At 46.2% G+C, this 20,786-nt stretch overlaps 1 protein-coding gene across 2 annotated transcripts in view; it reads left to right on the top strand.

The window, feature by feature from the left end:
- ADAMTS20 (ADAM metallopeptidase with thrombospondin type 1 motif 20) overlaps positions 1-20,786 on the top strand; it is a 406,022-nt gene that overhangs the window by 37,429 nt on the left and 347,807 nt on the right. The window contains exon 2 of one of the 2 annotated variants that reach the window (XM_063927339.1): positions 4,028-4,141. The exons of the other annotated variant lie outside the window; for it this stretch is intronic. The gene's annotated coding sequence lies outside the window, so the exon portion shown is untranslated. The remainder of the gene's footprint in view (positions 1-4,027; positions 4,142-20,786) is intronic. 2 annotated transcript variants of the gene reach the window in all.

Here is a 20,786-nt window from a genome sequence, read left to right as displayed (position 1 = left end):
AAAATGTATATAACACATGTAACTTTGACATGGAAGGTAGGCCCCTCTCAGCTCTGGGCCCCATTGCAGCTGTACTCCCTGCACCTATGGTAAGTGTATGTGTGTGTGTGTGTGTGTGTGTGTGTGTGTGTGTGTGTGTTTGTATGTATGTATGTGCGTGTGTATCTATCTATCTATCTATCTATCTATCTATCTATCTATCTATCTATCTATCTATCTATCTATCTATCTATCAAGCAAAAAAGGAGATTGACTCACTGATTCACTCATCATGAAATCTCTTAAACCACAAGGCCTACAATCTTGAAACTTGGCAGGTAGCTTCTCCTTAGGTCCCATGTGCTTGCTAAGAACTGGTTTTACAAATGTCACTGGCCATCCACGAAATCGCCAAAAATGGATGTGTGTATGTATGTATGTATGTATGTATGAGAATATGTATGTTCCAGCATAACTCCAGAATGCCTGCAGCAATTTACACCAAACTTGGTACACATATGACTTACAATCTGGGAACAAACACTGTGGGAGTAACACACCCCTAGCACCCTATGGGTGAGGCTGCAGCAAAGAGTATTTCAGCAGACAACATAACTCTGAAATGGCTAGAGCCATTTACACCAAACTTGGTACACATATAACTTACAATCTGGGAACAAACACTGTGGGGGTGGGGGGGGGGGGGGGGTAAGACACCCCTAGCACCCCTATATAAGAAATGTAAATGTAAATAAATCGATCATTTCACCGGGGCACTGACATTATGTGAGGAGGGGAATGGAGTCAGCAAGAAGCCACAGACCAGAAGCGTAACTAGGGTCTTCGGTGCCCAGGGCAAGATGAAGAACTGCGCCCTCCCCAACCCCCCCCCCTCCCCCGAATTATAAAGAACAGTATGTGTGCGCGCTCTGAAGAAGTGGGCATGGACAAATGCTAGAAGGGGCGTGGGCACTGAAAATGGGCCGTGACAACATGACACGCCACCCGTCCACTTGTCTCTTGTCACTATAGTAACATTCCTTTCCATTGCATACACACCTTACCTATATGATGGTTTCTCACAATGTGGAACCTCTGAAGAAATGCTTCCTCCTTGGGAAGAAGGTCGTCTACAGTTGGTATTCCACTATTCATGTAAGTCACATTGCCTGGAAGATACCTGTTTGTGTAGGAATATATTAACAAGGTCATCATCATACAATGGCGGTTCAATCAGACACCTGCCTCCCGTGTCACTTCCTGCCCCCTGTGTCTCTCAGCACACCATCACCTCCCCACTGCGTCATTTCTCAGCATGCCATCACCTCCCCCTGTGTCATCTCTCTGCACACCATCACCTCCCCCTGCGTCGTCTCTCTGCACACCATCACCTCCCTGTGTCATTGCTCAGCACACCATCACCTCCCTGTCTGTCGTCTCTCAGCACACCATCACCTCCCCCTGTGTCGTCTCTCGGCACACCATTACCTCCCCCTGCGTCGTCTCTCTGCACACCATCACCTCCCCCTGCATCGTCTCTCTGCACACCATCACCTCCCTGTGTCATTTCTCAGCACACCACCACCTCCCTGTTTTATCGTCTCTCAGCACACCATCACATCTCCCCACTCAGCTGTAACCGCAAGGGCGCCCAGGGCATGCACCCTACTCGCCCTACCCTTGTTACGCCTCTGCCACAGACTGAGAGTTATATTTTGGGAAGAGCAGGGTCCCTTGGGGTACCAAAAAGGGGTCCGGCCACTACACAAAGTGGGTCAGGGAAGCAAGATATGCCTATATACTAGATCTCCAACCAATGTCAATTAACAAACAACTATAATTCCAATTTACCATGCTGTAGCAAAGCACGGGTATTCAGCTAGTATATATATATACAGGTTGAGTATCCCATATCCAAATATTCCGAAATACGGAATATTCCGAAATACGGACTTTTTTGAGTGAGAGTGAGATAGTGAAACCTTTGTTTTTTGATGGCTCAATGTGCACAAACTTTGTTTAATACACAAAGTTATTAAAAATATTGTATTAAATGACCTTCAGGCTGTGTATATAAGGTGTATATGAAACATAAATGAATTGTGTTAATGTAGAGACACTTTGTTTAATGCACAAAGTTATAAAAAATATTGGATAAAATTACCTTCAGGCTGTGTGTATAAGGTGTATATGTAACATAAATGCATTCTGTGCTTAGATTTAGGTCCCATCACCATGATATCTCATTATGGTATGCAATTATTCCAAAATATGGAAAAATCCGATATCCAAAATACCTCTGGTCCCAAGCATTTTGGATAAGGGATACCCAACCAGTATATATATATATATATATATATATATATATACACAAATTGTGGAAAAAGTGCTTCTACCTTAAAATTCAATATACAACAGATATAAAACATACATATAGCTATGATTATAATAACGGCACTCCAAAGTGTAGTGGCGGCAAAGGAAGTTTTCAATTGACCTACTGTATATTTTAATAGGTTTTATGTAATGTTCATACATGGTAAAGTGTTCATATACTGTATATAGGAACATGAATAAAAAAGTGGCTTGTAGCAGTATCTTTCTCAGGAACTCGTCATCTTTCTTAATACAATCGTGCTCGTCAAATGATGTTTTCACAGGGCAGAGAAAAGGGGGGTATATAAATAACGTGCTATTTCTCATAAAGTGACTGGTGCTGGCATGCAAACTATAAAAAAAGTGGTATGTGCAAATTATTTAGAGCTACTATAAAGCCCTGGGATTCAAATAGGCATGTGCATTTATGCCGTACAAATAAAAATTACTCCTGTGGCAATAGGGTAAGAGAACCCTCAAATACACATAACCACTTACTGATAGAGGTTTTTTTTTTTTTTTTTAAAATCCTCAAGGCATTTCACAAAATCACCTTAAAACTGAAATCCCAGCCAGGAAAAAAAACTTTTATAGTGCGATAACATTTTTAGCAGGTTTTATTCACAATTTCACACAAGACATATATAAAATGGACTTTTATTATTTGTAAAATAAAAGTATGCTTATCTGATGTCATGAATCATTGGAGAGGTATTTCTTCCCTTCATGCTGTGTGTGGGACTTCCTCAGGAGTAGATGTAGGTGACCATGCACCCAGAATACCTTATAAAGGCTAAGTGAGTCAAAGTTAATTGAAACCAAATTACCAGCGTCCAGAAATGTGTCTCGTGCATGCCCAAAATTGCCGCAATATTGCGGTAGTTCCCGACATTTTTACCTTAAAATAGAGATTTTCCCCAACTTTGCACCTGCTCAGAGTAGGTGAAGTGAAATTTGTGGTAAAATTTTCGACGATAAATTATTGCGGCTTGTTGAAGAGGGGTCTTTCATGATTTGCAGTAAAAATCACAGTTTTTTGCGTAAAACAGGTTATCGCAGGTAATTGAATGCACCCCTATGTGTAATTAGAAATCTGCACATATACATAAAAATATACAAATGAAAATACTCCCCTGGCAGCCAAAATTATACCTAAAGGTAATTTTCATTTTTAAAGAGAGAATTATAATTAAAGATTAAAATACTCATACAGGCAATCAAAATCCCATTGATTTTCTTTTATAGGGGTCACAGCAGCGTCCACCTGGCTCCAGCAAGCAAGACCTCGCTTGCTGGAGCCGGGTGGACACTGCCGTCAGTGGCGGCTGTGATGCAGGGACTGGGAGAGGAGGGACGGGAGAGGCATCTCAATTCGACTTTTTTAAAAGTCAAATTAAGATGTCATTGAATAGCCCAGGTCGGATCCATTCCGACAAATGAATGTCGGAATGGATCCGACTTCAATTGAATATACCCCATAGCCTTTTAAAGTATACTTTAAGGTTCAATTTAAACAGAAAAGGGACATGATAACTCATCTGACTTAGGTTGATAATGCTAATTGAACCCACTTTTATTTTTCACCCCAAATATTATTAAGTATGAAGGGTCAAAGGGTCAAAATTTCAACATTATACGTGGATTAGGCGCTGAGATGTGAATTTTTTTCCAGATACACCTCAGAGACAACGGAGCATCAGGAGTGGCATTTCTCAGCAATTTTGAAAAACTTTGACCACCTATATCTCGAAAAATGTGAGGTCTAGAGAAGAAAAATTTGACATGGGTTAGTAGCTATGTGGTAGTATCAAGTGTACAAAGTACAGTATCATGAAATTCTGAGTCGGTGGGTGTCATGCCTGGGTGAACTGACATGTAATGACCCTATATCATCTTACAAAAACCATGGGGGTCATTCCGAGTTGTTCGCTCGCAAGGCGATTTTAGCAGAGTTGCTCACGCTAAGCCGCCGCCTACTGGGAGTGAATCTTAGCATCCTAAAATTGCGAACGACGTATTCGCAATTTTGCGATTACAAACTTCTTAGCAGTTTCAGAGTAGCTTCAGACTTACTCGGCATCTGCGATCAGTTCAGTGCTTGTCGTTCCTGGTTTGACGTCACAAACACACCCAGCGTTCGCCCAGACACTCCCCCGTTTCTCCAGCCACTCCTGCGTTTTTTCCGGAAACGGTAGCGTTTTTCCCCACACGCCCATAAAACGGCCTGTTTCCGCCCAGAAACACCCATTTCCTGTCAATCACACTACGATCGCCTGAGCGAAGAAAAAGCCGTGAGTAAAAATCCTAACTTCATAGCAAATTTACTTGGCGCAGTCGCAGTGCGGACATTGCGCATGCGCAGTAAGCGAAAAATCGCTGCGATGCGATGAAATTTACTGAGCGAACAACTCGGAATGAGGGCCCATATTCATAACCTGGATTTAATCATTTATTTTAAATATGAATTTTAAATCATTTACCTGAGAGAACATATAAAACGGCCACCTAAATTATCCCAATAAGGTATTCCTTAAAAGAGACCAAGTATATGTAGACAATTGTCTAATATAGAAAAAGAGAACTAACTAACCACCCAAGTGAACCATAACTAAGGCAAGATTGATATGCTGCGGCCTTTGTGGGTACTGCAACCAGGACTGTTGTATAAAATGGGGGATGTTGCCCCCGTTTTGTGGGCATGCCAAGCCCAGTGTTTGCCTTGTTGGATGCAGACTTCCTGGACCTGGCAGAGTAGTTCTAATGGGTGGTCTTCAGGTTGCCGGCGGTCGGGTTCCCCGGCGACCACCATACCGGTGCCGGCATACCGACATCTTTTTTGCCTCTTGGGGGTCCACGACACCCCTGGAGGGAGAATAGATAGCGTGGCGCACGTAGCGTGCCACCGTGCCCGCAGCGTGGTGAGCGCAGCAAGCCCGTAAGGGGCTCATTTGCGCTCGCCCAGCTGTCGGTATGCCGGCGCCATTATGCTGGTCGCCGGGACCCCGACCGCCGGCAAACCATACTACACCCGTTCTAATGGCCCATCTGAGTAAGGGTCAGCTGGGGCTAAAAATCTTCAAGGGACTACTATGAGAAACAAATTAGCTGTGACAAGTGGTGTGTGGGTGTTACCAGAGCCAAGTGGAGTGTACACCCCCTAGACTATAAGTCCCAATGTCTCCCTTAATATGTAAAAGTATAAAGATTGCATAATTTTGGGGGAGATGTACTAAGGCCTGAAAAATAATACATTTCACGGTTATAATGACTCAGGTCATTGTCCCAGTTCCACTTCAACTACAAAACATGGGTTATTACTCCAACCTGTTTGTGGTACCGAAACCTGACGGTTCGGTAAGGCCCATTTTAAAACTGAAATCACTGAAACCGTATTTAAGGGTGTTCAAGTTCAAGATGGAGTCCCTGGAAGCGGTGATCTCAGGTCTGGAGGAGGGGGAATTCCTGGTTGCTCTGGACATCAAGGATGCATACCTTCATATTACGATTTGGCCGCCTCATCAGGCTTATCGAAGGTTTGCACTACAGGACTGTCACTACCAGTTTCAGGCACTGCCATTTGGCCTCTTCACGGCACCGAGGGTATTCACCATGTAATGGCAGAGATGATGTTTCTCCTTCACAAGCAGGGAGTGAACATAATACCGTACCTGGACGACCTGCTGATAAAAGCGCCTTCTGGGGAGAGGTTGTTGGACAGCATTGCCCTCTCAACCCAACTACTTCAGAATCACGGATGGATTCTGAACCTACCAAAATCCCACATGGAACCAACACGGAGGCTTCCATTTCTGGGGATGATACTGGATATGGAGGAACAGAAGGTATTCCTTCCGTTGGAAAAGGCATTGATAATCTAGTCGATGGTGCGGGACATCCTAAAACCAGCCCGGATAACGGTGCATCCATACATGCACTTTCTGGGGAAGATGGTCGCCTCTTACGAGGCTCTGCAGTACAGAAGGTTTTATGCGAGTCCCTTCCAGCTGGATCTGCTAGACAAATGGTCCGGATCACATCTTCACATGCACCAGAGGATACGTCTGTGACCAAAAGTCAGGATTACTCTTTCTGTGGTGGCTTCAGACTTCTCACCTGACCGAGGGTCAAAGGTTCGGGATTCAAAATTTGGTTCTGCTAACCACAGACACAAGCCTCATAGGTTGGGGAGCAGTCACCCAGGGGGAACAGTTCCAAGGAAAATGGTCAAGTCGGGAAACCATTCTTCTGATCAATATTATGGAACTAAGGGCCATATACAACACCTGCTACTAGCATTGCATCTTCTTCAAAATCACGCCATTCAGGTTCAGTCGGACAATGTGACGGCAGTAACGTACATAAACTGACAGGGCGGAACGAAGAGCCGAGCAGCAATGTCAGAGGTAACAAGAATTCTCCTCTGTGCAGAAAGACACGCGGTGGCGCTGTCGGCAATCTTCATTTTGGGAGTAGACAACTTGGAAGCGGACTTCCCCAGCAGACACGACCTCCACCCGCGGGAGAGTGGGGCCTTCACCCGCAGGTGTTTGAGTCCTTAACACGTCGGTGGGGAATTCCACAAATAGACATGATGGCCTTTCGTCTCAACAAGAAGCTAAAACGGTATTGTTCCAGGTCGAGGGACCCGCAAGCAGTGGCGGTGGATGCTCTGGTGACTCCATTGGTTTACGTGTTTCTACCTCTTCCACTGATCCCAAGAATTCTCAAAATAATAAAAAGGAAAAGGTTCAAGCAATTCTCATTGCTCCAGATTGGCCAAGAAGGGCCTGGTACGCGGCTCTACTGGAGATGCTCCTAGAGGTCCCGTGGCCTCTACCTCTTCGAGAGGATCTTCTACAACAGGGGCCGTTCGTCTATCAAGACTTACCATCGCTACCTTTGATGGCATGGAAGTTGTCCGTCAAACTTTAGCCCAGAAAGGCATTCCGAACAAGGTTATTCCAACCCTGATCCAAGCCAGGAAAGGGGTAACGTCTAAACATTACCACTGTATTTGGAAAAAATATGTCTCGTGGTGTGAAAACAGGAAATTTCCTGCAGTGGAATTTCAACTGGGACATTTTCTCCTTTTCTACAGTCGGGTTTGGATGTGGGCCTATGTTCGGGCTCCTTGAAGGTCCAGATTTCGGCTTTCTTGAAGGGGGTTCTGCACATCCAACTGCCCTTTGTGCCTCCCACAGCACCTTGGGATCTGAACATGGTGTTGCAGTTCCTACAAGCGGAATGGTTTGATCCTTTACAGGAGGTTGACGTAAAGTTTCTTACGTGGAAGACCGTTACACTATTGGCCTTAGCTTCTGCAAGGCGTTGTCTCACAATAGCCCCTATTTGATTTTCGTGAAGATAGAGCTGAACTCAGAACTCGTCAGCAATTTCTTCCTAAGGTGGTGTCTGCGTTTCATATCAACCAACCTATTGTAGTTCTGGTGCTTACTGACACCTCTGCTACCTCAAAGTCCTTGGATGTTGTGAGGGCTTTGAAGATCTACTTGAAGCGGACAGCTCGTCACAGGAAATCTGACTCGCTGTTTGTTCTCTATGTTCCAAACAAAAATTGGGTGTCCTGCTTCAAAGCAGTATATTGCTCGCTGGATCAGGCTTACTATCCAGCATGCTTATTCATCGACAGGATTGCCGGTTCCTAAAGTACAAGCCCACTCTACTAGGTCGGAGGGTACTTCTTGGGTGGCTGCCCGGGGTGTCTCGGCTTTACAACTCTGCTGAGCAGCTACTTGGTCGGGTTCGAAGGCGTTTGCTAAGTTCTACAAGTTCAATACTTTGGCCTCTGAGGACCTTCAGTTTGGTCAATCAGTTCTGCAGGAACCTCAGCACTCTCCCACCCGTTTTGGGAGCTTTGGTACAGCCCCATGGTACTAATGTGGATCCCAGTATCCTCTAGGACATTCTACCAGTAAATCCTTTTTTCGTAGTCCGTAGAGGATACTGGGCGCCCGCCCAGTGCTTCAGTTTTCCTGCACTGTTACTTTGTTAAGTAATGCTGTTGGTTCAGCTGTTGCTGTTCCTGTTTAAGTTGGTTAGTATGGCTTTCCTCTTCTTTGTGCGTGCTGGTTCGAATCTCACCACTGTTCTGTTACATCCTTCCTCAGGATATGTCCATCTCCTCAGGCACAGTTTCTAGACTGAGGGGTACATTTACTAAGCAGTGATAGGAGCGGAGAAGTGAGCCAGTGGAGAAGTTACCCATGGCAACCAATCAGCACTGAAGTAACATCTATAATTTGCATACTATAAAATGATACAGAGCTGCTGATTGGTTGATGGGGAAATTTCTCCACTGGCTCACTTCTCCGTTCTTATCACTGCTTAGTAAATGTACCCCTTTGTCTGGTAGGAGGGGCATAGAGGGAGAAGCCAGTACGCACTATTGATTTCTTAAAGTGCCCAAGGCTCCTAGTGGACCCGTCTATACCCCATTGTACTAATGTGGACCCCAGTATCCTCTACGCACTACGAGAAAAGGATTTACCGGTAGGTAATTAAAATCCTATTATCTGGGTATTGGCCCTGGACTGGATTCTCATTAGTACCAGCTGCCTTAAATAGTAGCCTTTATCACCAGTACCTTGCTGGTTATAGTATTGGCATGATAACTTGTGATCTTAACATTGCCTTGTTGGTTTCCTGCACAATCATCTTGCTGGTGACCACTATTGCATTGTCTGCAGCCTCAATTGACCTCTTGTCAGTGCCTATCCAATGTCTTGTTGCAAGCAGCCAATTTACCTAATGTCTGACTTTTGCTCTAATCTGTTGAACTATGTTACTGGTTATTGAGCACTACATCCTGCGGGTTGGGTTCGGGATACCGGCGGTCTGGATCCCAGCGGTCAGCATGCCGACGCCGGGGTCCCAGCTGCCAGAATGCCGCCAGGGTTGCAAGTGCAATAAAGCCCCTTGCAGGCTCACTGCGCTTGCCGCGCTGTGGGCTCGGAGGCTCGCTGCGCTCACCACAGGTTCCTTTCCCGCTCTATGGGTGTCATGGACAACCACGAGTGGGAATAGCCCTCGGTCCCCTGTCGGCATTCTGGCGGCCAGGATTCCAGCCTCGGTATGCTGACCGCCGGGATCGTGACTACATCCCCATCCTGCATGCAACTCAAACTGTTGAATAGTCTATGTTGTGGGCTGATATTCTCTACTTTACAGTACTGCACAGTGACTGATATCAACTATTATAAAATCTATTGTCTCATTTAATCTTACCACTATTTTCCACCAGTCGTAAGAGGAATCATTTGCTTATATCACAAGGGCAGGTTATCATTACTGCATACTAATTTGGTTCTTCATGTTGTAGTATCACATCTTTCTCGTGTTTAGCCAGTTTAGTGATGTATTATTTACATCCATGTTCTACATGTTCTTGATGTACCATTTAGTAATAAGTTCAGTTCTGAAAAATATTCAATTGTGTGACGTGTATTGGTGATCTGCTCTTTCATGAGAAACAGGATGTTAAATACAGTGTGATAGTGAGAACCCTTTTTAAATACATTGCGCCAATTTTTCTGTTCACGTTGATGTGTTGCTAATGTCACCTAAGTTGTGCTTAGGTGACTTCTCTTTCAGCTCAAACCATTTCTGCATTATTCTCGCGTGGCCCTTACTTGCTTCATGTTCCTTTCCGTGTGTGTCAAAAAGGTCTCCTATTACAATAATCAGAATTGTAACAATGCTTTAGCAATGCTCAAATCCACAAAAGAATTATATTAATCAATTTAACAGAGTGTGTTAATTGTGTGTATTGTCTACTGTATAGGGTTGCTCCAAATCTGTTTTGCCCCAGGTGTGACGCTTCCTCAGTAAGTTAGTTTTGTGCAAGGGTTACCATGGTTGTAGCAGTAACGCAATGCATGCACAGATGAGCCTTTTGATGGGGTTTCTGGGGGTGCTAGCGGGGAGATGTACTAAGCAGTGATAAAAGTGGAGAAGTGAGCCAGTGGAGAAGTTGCCCATGGCAACCAATCAGCATTGACCTAACATCTATCATTTGCATACTATAAAAGTATACAGAGCAGCTGATTGGTTGCCATGGGCAACTTCTCTACTGGCTCACTTCTCCACTTTTATCACTGCTTAGTACATGTCCCCCTTAGTCTCATAAGATTGAACTTTTTGCTTAATATGGAGAGAACCTTAAGGGCCCCATACACTAGGACGATAATGCCCGATTTCATACGATTTCGGGCATTCGGACGGATATATCGGACGAAATCGGGCATTTTGGAGGGGTTTCCGTTCCGATCCGATCTGAAGCGTGTTCCTGTGAGCATCGGATCGGATCCTCCAGATTGAATGTGCTGCACATTCAATCACGTCCGACCCCGCAGGCATGGCTGGGATCGCCCAAGATACATTGTATGCAAAAGGACAACATACGATCACCTACGACATGTCAGACAGACATGTCACAGAAGTGTATGGGGCCCTTTACACCCTGATATATGTCCGTGCCACTGCTGTCAGCAGCACAAGTATGTACAGGGTGGTAGGGGGCATGATGTAGCTGGGGAAATCAGTGGGTCTAAATTTGTAAGTGGACATCTGGAGTAAGAAGGTAGCTTACTCCAAAGGAGGTACATTCAGCTGCTATTTACATTTATGTGGTAGTATTGATGCAGCATTGATTTTCCAATTTGAATTTGCATGGTTTTGCCTCAGTAATACATATTTATACAGGTAACTACGTGAGGTATTTTGGCAGAGCTGATCTGCTGCTTTCATTGCTAACAACAGTATACTGCAAGTGCAAATGTGTCTTCATGTAGCAAATAAAACAGAGGGGATTTTGCTATGTTTTGATCAAAACATTTGAGCTTGCAGCCCATAGTCAAGGGACCCCAATTTTCTGTAAGTCCCTACACTTCCGTGTATGCCCAACACACCGTTACATTGCAGTTGGCAAACAGCGCATCTGTAGGAATGTAGCCAAAGACAGGACAGGGTGCAGTCAGTGCATCTCCAGGGATGTAGCTGAGGTCGTGGCAGGTGGCAGACAGTGCATCAACAGGGATATAGCCCAGGTTGAGACAAGCATCAGACAGTCTGCCTCTTGGGAAACAGCTGAGGTTGTTGCAGGCGGCAGACAGTGCATCTCCAGGGATGCAGCTGAAGTTGGAGGAAGCAGCAAAAGCAGCAGGAACAAGATGTTTTAAGCATTGCAGATTTCTCTGACGTCCTAGTGGATGCTGGGAACTCCGTAAGGACCATGGGGAATAGCGGCTCCGCAGGAGACTGGGCACAAAAGTAAAGCTTTAGGACTACCTGGTGTGCACTGGCTCCTCCCCCTATGACCCTCCTCCAAGCCTCAGTTAGATTTTTGTGCCCGGCCGAGAAGGGTGCACACTAGGGGCTCTCCTGAGCTTCTTAGTGAAAGTTTAGTTTTAGGTTTTTTATTTTCAGTGAGACCTGCTGGCAACAGGCTCACTGCATCGAGGGACTAAGGGGAGAAGAAGCGAACCTGCCTGCTTGCAGCCAGCTTGGGCTTCTTGGCTACTGGACACCATTAGCTCCAGAGGGACCGAACACAGGCCCAGCCTCGGAGTCCGGGCCCAGAGCCGCGCCGCCGGCCCCCTTACAGAGCCAGAAGCAAGAAGAGGTCCGGAAAATCGGCGGCAGAAGACATCAGTCTTCACCAAGGTAGCGCACAGCACTGCAGCTGTGCGCCATTGCTCCTCATACACACCTCACACTGCAGTCACTGAGGGTGCAGGGTGCTGGGGGGGGGGCGCCCTGAGCAGCAATAAAAACACCTTGGCTGGCAAACATACATCACATATAACCCCCAGGGCTATATGGATGTATTTTAACCCCTGCCAGAATCCATAAAAATGCGGGAGAAAAGTCAGCGAAAAAGGGGCGGAGCCTATCTCCTCAGCACACTGGCGCCATTTTCTCTCACAGCTCCGTTGGAGGGAAGCTCCCTGGCTCTCCCCTGCAGTTACTACACTACAGAAAGTGGTTAAAAAAGAGAGGGGGGCACTAATTAGGCGCAGTATTAATAAAACAACAGCTATAAGGGGAAAAACACTTCTATAAGGTTATCCCTGTATATATATAGCGCTCTGGTGTGTGCTGGCATACTCTCCCTCTGTCTCCCCAAAGGGCTAGGGGGGTCCTGTCCTCTATCAGAGCATTCCCTGTGTGTGTGCGGTGTGTCGGTACGATTGTGTCGACATGTTTGAGGAGGAAAATGAGATGGAGGCGGAGCAGTTGCCTATTATACAGTTGTCACCCCCTAGGGAGTCGACACCTGAGTGGATGAGCTTGTGGAAGGAATTGCGTGACAGTGTTAGTTCCTTACGACAGACAGTTGACGACATGAGACAGCCGGCTACTCATCTTGTACCTGTCCAGGGGTCTCAAACGCCATCAGGGGCTTTAAAACGCCCGTTACCTCAAATGGCAGACACGGATACTGACTCCAGTGTCAATGATGAGGAGACAAACGTGACTTCCACTAGGGCCACACGTTACATGATTGAAGCAATGAAAAATGTATTGCATATATCTGATAATACAAGTACCACTAAGAAGGGTATTATGTTTGGTGAGAAAAAACTGCCTGTAGTTTTTCCTGTATCCGAGGAATTAAATGAAGTGTGTGATGAGGCGTGGGTTTCCCCCGATAAAAAACTGATAATTCCTAAAAGGTTATTGGCATCGTACCCTTTCCCGCCAGAGGATAGGGCACGTTGGGAAACACCCCCTAGGGTGGATAAAGCGCTCACACGCTTGTCTAAACAGGTAGCACTACCCTCTCCTGATACGGCCGCCCTAAAGGAACCTGCCGATAGAAAGCTGGAGAATATCCTAAAATGTATATACTCTCACACGGGTGTTATACTGCGACCAGCAATCGCCTCAGCCTGGATGTGCAGTGCGGGCCTGGCGTGGTCGGATTCCCTGACTGAAAATATTGATACCCTAGATAGGGACAGTATATTATTGACTATAGAGCATTTGAAGGATGCATTTCTATATATGCGTGATGCACAGAGGGATATTTGCCGACTGGCATCAAGAGTTAGCGCGCTGTCCATTTCTGCAAGAAGAGGTTTATGGACGCGGCAGTGGTCAGGTGATGCGGATTCTAAAAGGCACATGGAAGTATTGCCTTATAAGGGGGAGGAGTTATTTGGGGTAGGTCTATCAGACCTGGTAGCCACGGCAACTGCTGGAAAATCCACATTTTTACCCCAGGTAGCTTCTCAACCTAAGAAGACACCATATTATCAGGCGCAGTCCTTTCGGCCCCATAAGGGCAAGCGGGCAAAAGGCGCCTCATTTCTGCCCCGTGGCAGAGGGAGAGGAAAAAGGCTGCAACAAACAGCCAGTTCCCAGGAACAAAAGCCCTCTCCCGCCTCCGCAAAGTCCTCAGCATGACGCTGGGGCTTTACAAGCGGACTCAGGCACGGTGGGGGCCCGTCTCAAGAAGTTCAGGGCGCAGTGGGCCCACTCGCAAGTGGACCCCTGGATCCTTCAGGTGGTATCTCAGGGGTACAAATTGGAATTCGAGACGTCTCCCCCTCGCCGTTTTCTAAAGTCTGCTTTACCGACGTCTCCCTCAGACAGGGAGGCAGTATTGGAAGCCATTCACAAGCTGTATTCCCAGCAGGTGATAATCAAGGTACCCCTCCTACAACAGGGAAAGGGGTACTATTCCACACTATTTGTGGTACCGAAGCCGGACGGCTCGGTGAGACCAATTACCTACATGTCCCAATTTACCCTTCTCACCAAGGGTACCTCAGGTTTGTGGTACAGAACTGTCACTATCAGTTTCAGACGCTGCCGTTTGGATTGTCCACGGCACCCCGGGTCTTTACCAAGGTAATGGCCGAAATGATTCTCCTTCTTGGCTACTGGACACCATTAACTCCAGAGGGACCGAACACAGGCCCAGCCTCGGAGTCCGGTCCCAGAGCCGCGCCGCCGGCCCCCTTACAGAGCCAGAAGCAAGAAGAGGTCCGGAAAATCGGCGGCAGAAGACATCAGTCTTCACTAAGGTAGCGCACAGCACTGCAGCTGTGCGCCATTGTTCCTCATACACACCTCACACTGCAGTCACTGAGGGTGCAGGGCGCTGGGGGGGGGGGGGGCGCCCAGAGCAGCAATAAAAACACCTTGGCTGGCAAACGTACATCACATATAACCCCCAGGGCTATATGGATGTATTTTAACCCCTGCCTGAATCCATAAAAATGCGGGAGAAAAAACTGACTGGCAATATTGATACCCTAGATAGGGACAGTATATTACTGACTATAGAGCATTTAAAAGATGCATTTCTATATATGCGTGATGCACAGAGGGATATTTGCCGACTGGCATCAAGAGTAAGTGCGCTGTCCATTTCTGCCAGAAGAGGGTTATGGACAAGACAGTGGTCAGGTGATGCTGATTCCAAAAGGCATATGGAAGTATCGCCTTATAAAAGGGAGGAGTTATTTGGGGTAGGTCTAACAGACCTGGTGGCCACGGCAACGGCTGGGAAATCCACATTTTTCCCCAGGTAGCCTCTCAACATAAGAAGACGCCGTATTATCAGGCGCAGTCCTTTAGGCCCCATAAGGGCAAGCGGGCAAAAGACTCCTCATTTCTGCCCCGTGGCAGAGGGAGAGGAAAAAGGCTGTAGCAGAAGCCATTCACAAGCTGTATTCCCAGCAGGTGATAATCAAGTTACCCCTCCTACAACAGGGAAAGGGGTATTATTCCACGCTGTTTGTGGTACCAAAGCCGGACGGCTCGGTGAGACTTATTTTAAATCTGAAATCCTTGAACACTTACATACAAAGGTTCAAATTCAAGATGGAGTCACTCAGAGCGGTGATTGCGAACCTGGAAGAAGGGGATTATATGGTGTCTCTGGACATCAAGGATGCTTATCTCCATGTCCCAATTTACCCTTCTCACCAAGGGTACCTCAGGTTTGTGGTACAGAACTGTCACTATCACTTTCAGACGCTGCCGTTTGGTTTGTCCACGGCACCCCGGGTCTTTACCAAAGTAATGGCCGAAATGATGATACTCCTTCGAAGGAAGGGAGTTTTAGTTATCCCTTACTTGGACGATCTCCTGATAAGGGCAAGATCCAGGGAACAGTTGGTAGTCGGGGTAGCACTATCTCAAGTAGTGTTGCGGCAGCACGGTTGGATTCTCAATATTCCAAAATCGCAGCTGATCCCGACGACACGTCTTCTATTCCTAGGGATGATCCTGGACACAGTCCAGAAAAAGGTGTTTCTCCCGGAGGAGAAAGCCAGGGAGTTATCCGAACTAGTCAGAAACCTCCTAAAACCAGGCCAAGTGTCAGTGCATCAGTGCACAAGGGTCCTGGGAAAAATGGTGGCTTCCTACGAAGCAATTCCATTCGGCAGATTCCACGCAAGAACTTTCCAGTGGGACCTGCTGGACAAATGGTCCGGATCGCATCTTCAGATGCATCAGCGGATAACCCTGTCACCAAAGACAAGGGTGTCTCTCCTGTGGTGGTTGCAGAGTGCTCATCTTCTAGAGGGCCGCAGATTCGGCATTCAGGACTGGGTCCTGGTGACCACGGATGCCAGCCTGCGAGGCTGGGGAGCAGTCACACAGGGAAGAAATTTCCAGGGCTTGTGGTCAAGCCTGGAGACATCACTTCACATAAATATTTTGGAGCTAAGGGCCATTTACAATGCCCTAAGCCAAGCAAGACCTCTGCTTCAAGGTCAGCCGGTGCTGATCCAGTCGGACAACATCACGGCAGTCGCCCACGTAAACAGACAGGGCGGCACAAGAAGCAGGAGGGCAATGGCAGAAGCTGCAAGGATTTTTTGCTGGGCGGAAAATCATGTGATAGCATTGTCAGCAGTGTTCATTCCGGGAGTGGACAACTGGGAAGCAGACTTCCTCAGCAGGCACGACCTCCACCCGGGAGAGTGGGGACTTCACCCAGAAGTCTTCCACATGATTGTAAACCGTTGGGAAAAACCAAAGGTGGACATGATGGCGTCCCGCCTAAACAAAAAATTGGACAGGTATTGCGCCAGGTCAAGGGACCCTCAGGCAATAGCTGTGGACGCTCTGGTAACACCGTGGGTGTACCAGTCAGTGTATGTGTTCCCTCCTCTTCCTCTCATACCAAAAGTACTGAGAATTATAAGACGGAGGGGAGTAAGAACTATACTCGTGGCTCCGGATTGGCCAAGAAGGACTTGGTACCCGGAACTTCAAGAGATGCTCACGGAGGACCCGTGGCCTCTACCTCTAAGAAGGGACCTGCTCCAGCAAGGACCCTGTCTATTCCAAGACTTACCGCGGCTGCGTTTGACGGCAGGGCGGTTGAACGCCGGATCCTGAAGGAAAAAGGCATTCCGGATGAAGTCATCCCTACCCTGATCAAGCCAGGAAGGATGTAACTGCAAAGCATTATCACCGCATTTGGCGAAAATATGTTGCGTGGTGCGAGGCCAGTAAGGCCCCGATGGAGGAATTTCAACTAGGTCGATTCCTGCATTTCCTGTAAACAGGAGTGTCTATGGGCCTAAAATTGGGGTCCATTAAGGTTCAAATTTCGGCCCTGTCAATTTTCTTCCAGAAAGAACTAGCTTCAGTTCCTGAAGTTCAGACGTTTGTAAAAGGGGTACTGCATATACAGCCTCCTTTTGTGCCTCCAGTGGCACCTTGGGATCTCAATGTAGTTTTGGGGTTCCTAAAGTCACATTGGTTTGAACCACTTGAATCTGTGGAGTTAAAATATCTCACATGGAAAGTGGTCATGTTGTTGGCCCTGGCCTCGGCCAGGCGCGTGTCAGAATTGGCGGGCTTTATCCTGTAAAAGCCCTTATCTGATCTTCCATTCAGACAGGGCGGAATTGAGGACTCATCCTCATTTTCTCCCTAAGGTGGTTTCAGTGTTTCATCTGAACCAACCTATTGTGGTACCTGCGGCTACTAGTGACTTGGAGGACTCCAAGTTGTTGGACGTAGTCAGGGCCTTGAAAATATATGTTTCCAGGACGGCTGGAGTCAGAAAATCTGACTCGCTGTTTATCCTGTATGCACCCAACAAGCTGGGTGCTCCTGCTTCTAAGCAGACTATTGCTCGTTGGATTTGTAATACAATTCAGCTTGCACATTCTGTGGCAGGCCTGCCACAGCCAAAATCTGTAAAAGCCCATTCCACAAGGAAGGTGGGCTCATCTTGGGCGGCTGCCCGAGGGGTCTCGGCTTTACAACTTTGCCGAGCAGCTACTTGGTCAGGGGAAAACACGTTTGCTAAATTCTACAAATTTGATACCCTGGCTGAGGAGGACCTGGAGTTCTCTCATTCGGTGCTGCAGAGTCATCCGCACTCTCCCGCCCGTTTGGGAGCTTTGGTATAATCCCCATGGTCCTTACGGAGTTCCCAGCATCCACTAGGACGTCAGAGAAAATAAGAATTTACTTACCGATAATTCTATTTCTCGTAGTCCGTAGTGGATGCTGGGCGCCCATCCCAAGTGCGGATTGTCTGCAATACTTGTACATAGTTATTGTTAACTAAATCGGGTTATTGTTGTGAGCCATCTATCCAGAGGCTCCTCTGTTATCATGCTGTTAACTGGGTTCAGATCACAAGTTGTACGGTGTGATTGGTGTGGCTGGTATGAGTCTTACCCGGGATTCATAAATCCTTCCTTATTGTGTACGCTCGTCCGGGCACAGTATCCTAACTGAGGCTTGGAGGAGGGTCATAGGGGGAGGAGCCAGTGCACACCAGGTAGTCCTAAAGCTTTACTTTTGTGCCCAGTCTCCTGCGGAGCCGCTATTCCCCATGGTCCTTACGGAGTTCCCAGCATCCACTACGGACTACGAGAAATAGAATTATCGGTAAGTAAATTCTTATTTTTTCTATTTTACACTAGTGCATGTCGTGGTATAGTATCGGATTCCATTGGCATATTTTGATAAGTTTTAACATGTAGGGCAAAAATATTGAATGCTCTCAAAAACACTCCGTGGCAGGAATTGGTTATTTGAAAATTTTGCTATGGGGCACCGTAATTTTCTGTTTTTGATGCAGATCCATGGAGTCCCTATGCAGTGTGACTGAGGGTGCTGTTTTTTCAGTCTTTATCTCTGCCCAGTAAACGTATCTTGTGCATGACTTTTGTACCAGTATACAGAAGAATTATGCTAATTAAGATCATACTACTTTGTATTGTGTTTATATTGTTTGGGAATGTATCCCAGTAGTATTATCAGATAATGACCATACTTAATGTCATGCTGTACTTGATAATGACCAGCTAATTCTATTAAGAAGCAACACTCAGAAAAAGAGAATGTAATGATAATTATAAATTATAACATTGTTTGAAAAGTCAGTTGGGTGTCTGTATTTTCCTATCTATTAGACAGGAAAAAACAGACACCCAACCGACTTTTCAAACATTTGAATTCTGCCCGTAGTCTTCATACTATACGAATATTTGCACAATGCTACTGTAGTTGTGTATTTTTTCAAAAGCATTTTAATACAAAACAAATGGCATTTTCTTGTGTAGCGACTAGCTAAATATATGAACAATGGAGTTCATTGGGTTTATTGGGACTTTGTTGGGGACTTAATAGTATCAGAAAAGAATACTCAATTGTAATTGCTATTTCAAAATGGATATAACTGGTAAGAGTCATTTATTAAGGAACTTTCCTTACTACCAATAAATTCATGAGACATATTCAGCCAGCATGGTATTGCAAGTTTGTGGTCTTTAATGCATTTTTCTTTATGATCAATTAACTTTTTCAGGGACAGTAATAACTGGTAAGTGACGTATGTTATGCTAGCAGTTTACTCACAATAGGAATCGTTTGGTGTTCACCAGACAAATACACCAAGAACCTCCATGCAAAAATATGTCCTGTATACTTGCATTTTTCTGTCTGTATATTGGGTTTCATGTACAGTATCTTAAGCTACTGTAGGTTTGATTTATAATCTAGGATATACAGTAGATTCACTGGAGCAAAGATATTCCAGGCTTCTTTTATCATGATATCAGTTTATGGCCAGTGAATAAATGCATCTGTCGCAAAGACTCGGCAGTCATCAGCATCATGATAGCCAGGGCTGTCTTAACAACAGTGTAGGCCCCTGGGCACAGCAATGAACTGGGCCCCCTATCCATCCTCCAGCAGTAGGGGTGGGGGGTGGAATCAGCATCAGCTTTAATGTCCCGCGGGCGGTAGGGGGTGTTCTATCTTCCGCTCAGCATGTAGGACCTGGAGCAGTAATTTCTGCTAATTGCTCCTTTACTGCACAGATGGGACTAAACTGTAGAAGGGGACATTGGGCTGAATGAAGAATCCCTGGTACATGACTTCCAGGGTGGTAGGGGGTGTTTTAATACATAGGGGTGGGGTGGATAGTGGAGTTGGCTTAATAGTTATCATTTTCTAGTGGGAGAGCAGCTTGCTTGACTGCAGATATCTCAAGTTCCTGAAGATATATTTCTTAGCTTTGAAATGGATAAAAAAAACTAGAGAGTCCCATCTTTCGGAAGGTTTTAGGGACTTGGGGATCAGAGTGCAGGAGCCAGAGCAATTCACCAATGAAAATCTAAAACTGCATATTAGGCGTGTGGAGCTGGGGCAGGGACCAGCTGCTTGAAGGCTGATATCTCTGGTTCTGGGCATAGTAGAGACAAGCTGCCAGTGTCCACAGAAAGGGGAGGGTCACAGCTTTTGGAGTATACCCTCAAGAAAACTGTAAATTAGTCAGAACCCGAGATATCTGGCTGGGAGGAGCAATTAACAGGCTTGGATGGGGACCACTGCTTTCAAGTCGGATATCTCCGGTTCCCCATGGCCAATTTAAAAAAATCTGGTACCCATGGAAAGAGGGGACCCTCAGCTATCAGACCAGGGCCCTTATACTCTTGGGGCCCTTGGGCAAGAGCCCATTGAACCCATACAAAAAGACGGCCCTGATGATAGCCTGGGGAATCTGAAAAAAAAAACAAAAAACTTTAAAACAAGGATACCCTCCTTCCATTCTTAAGCAGCAGCAGCGCTATACAGCTTGGGCTGATTTCTGTTTTGTGTAACCTTTGATTTCCACTAAAACAGATTGACAGTGGCCATGCAGTGTTCCTGCTTCAGTAGATATCTGGTCCAGGCCAAATAAGCTTGTCCAGATCACACTATAACAAGGAAACCTATAGCATGGCAACCAGACCCTGTTGATGGAGCACATAAAATACAAGTGAACTACTTTTCCCAAGCCTACATGTGTATTGCTCACTGAAAAGCCATTCCTTGCCACTTCTTGATACCCCTACAAAGGCAACTTTGATTACTCTTGTTTTATTTTTAAACAGTAAAAGACGTTGCAGTCATCTTATCAACTGCCAATTAAACATCTG

This window comes from Pseudophryne corroboree, chromosome 6, assembly GCF_028390025.1.
Source record: "Pseudophryne corroboree isolate aPseCor3 chromosome 6, aPseCor3.hap2, whole genome shotgun sequence".
Lineage (NCBI taxonomy): Eukaryota > Metazoa > Chordata > Amphibia > Anura > Myobatrachidae > Pseudophryne > Pseudophryne corroboree.
The sequence above is the reverse complement of the archived record's forward strand: the minus strand, read 5'-3'. Positions and strand labels throughout refer to the sequence as shown.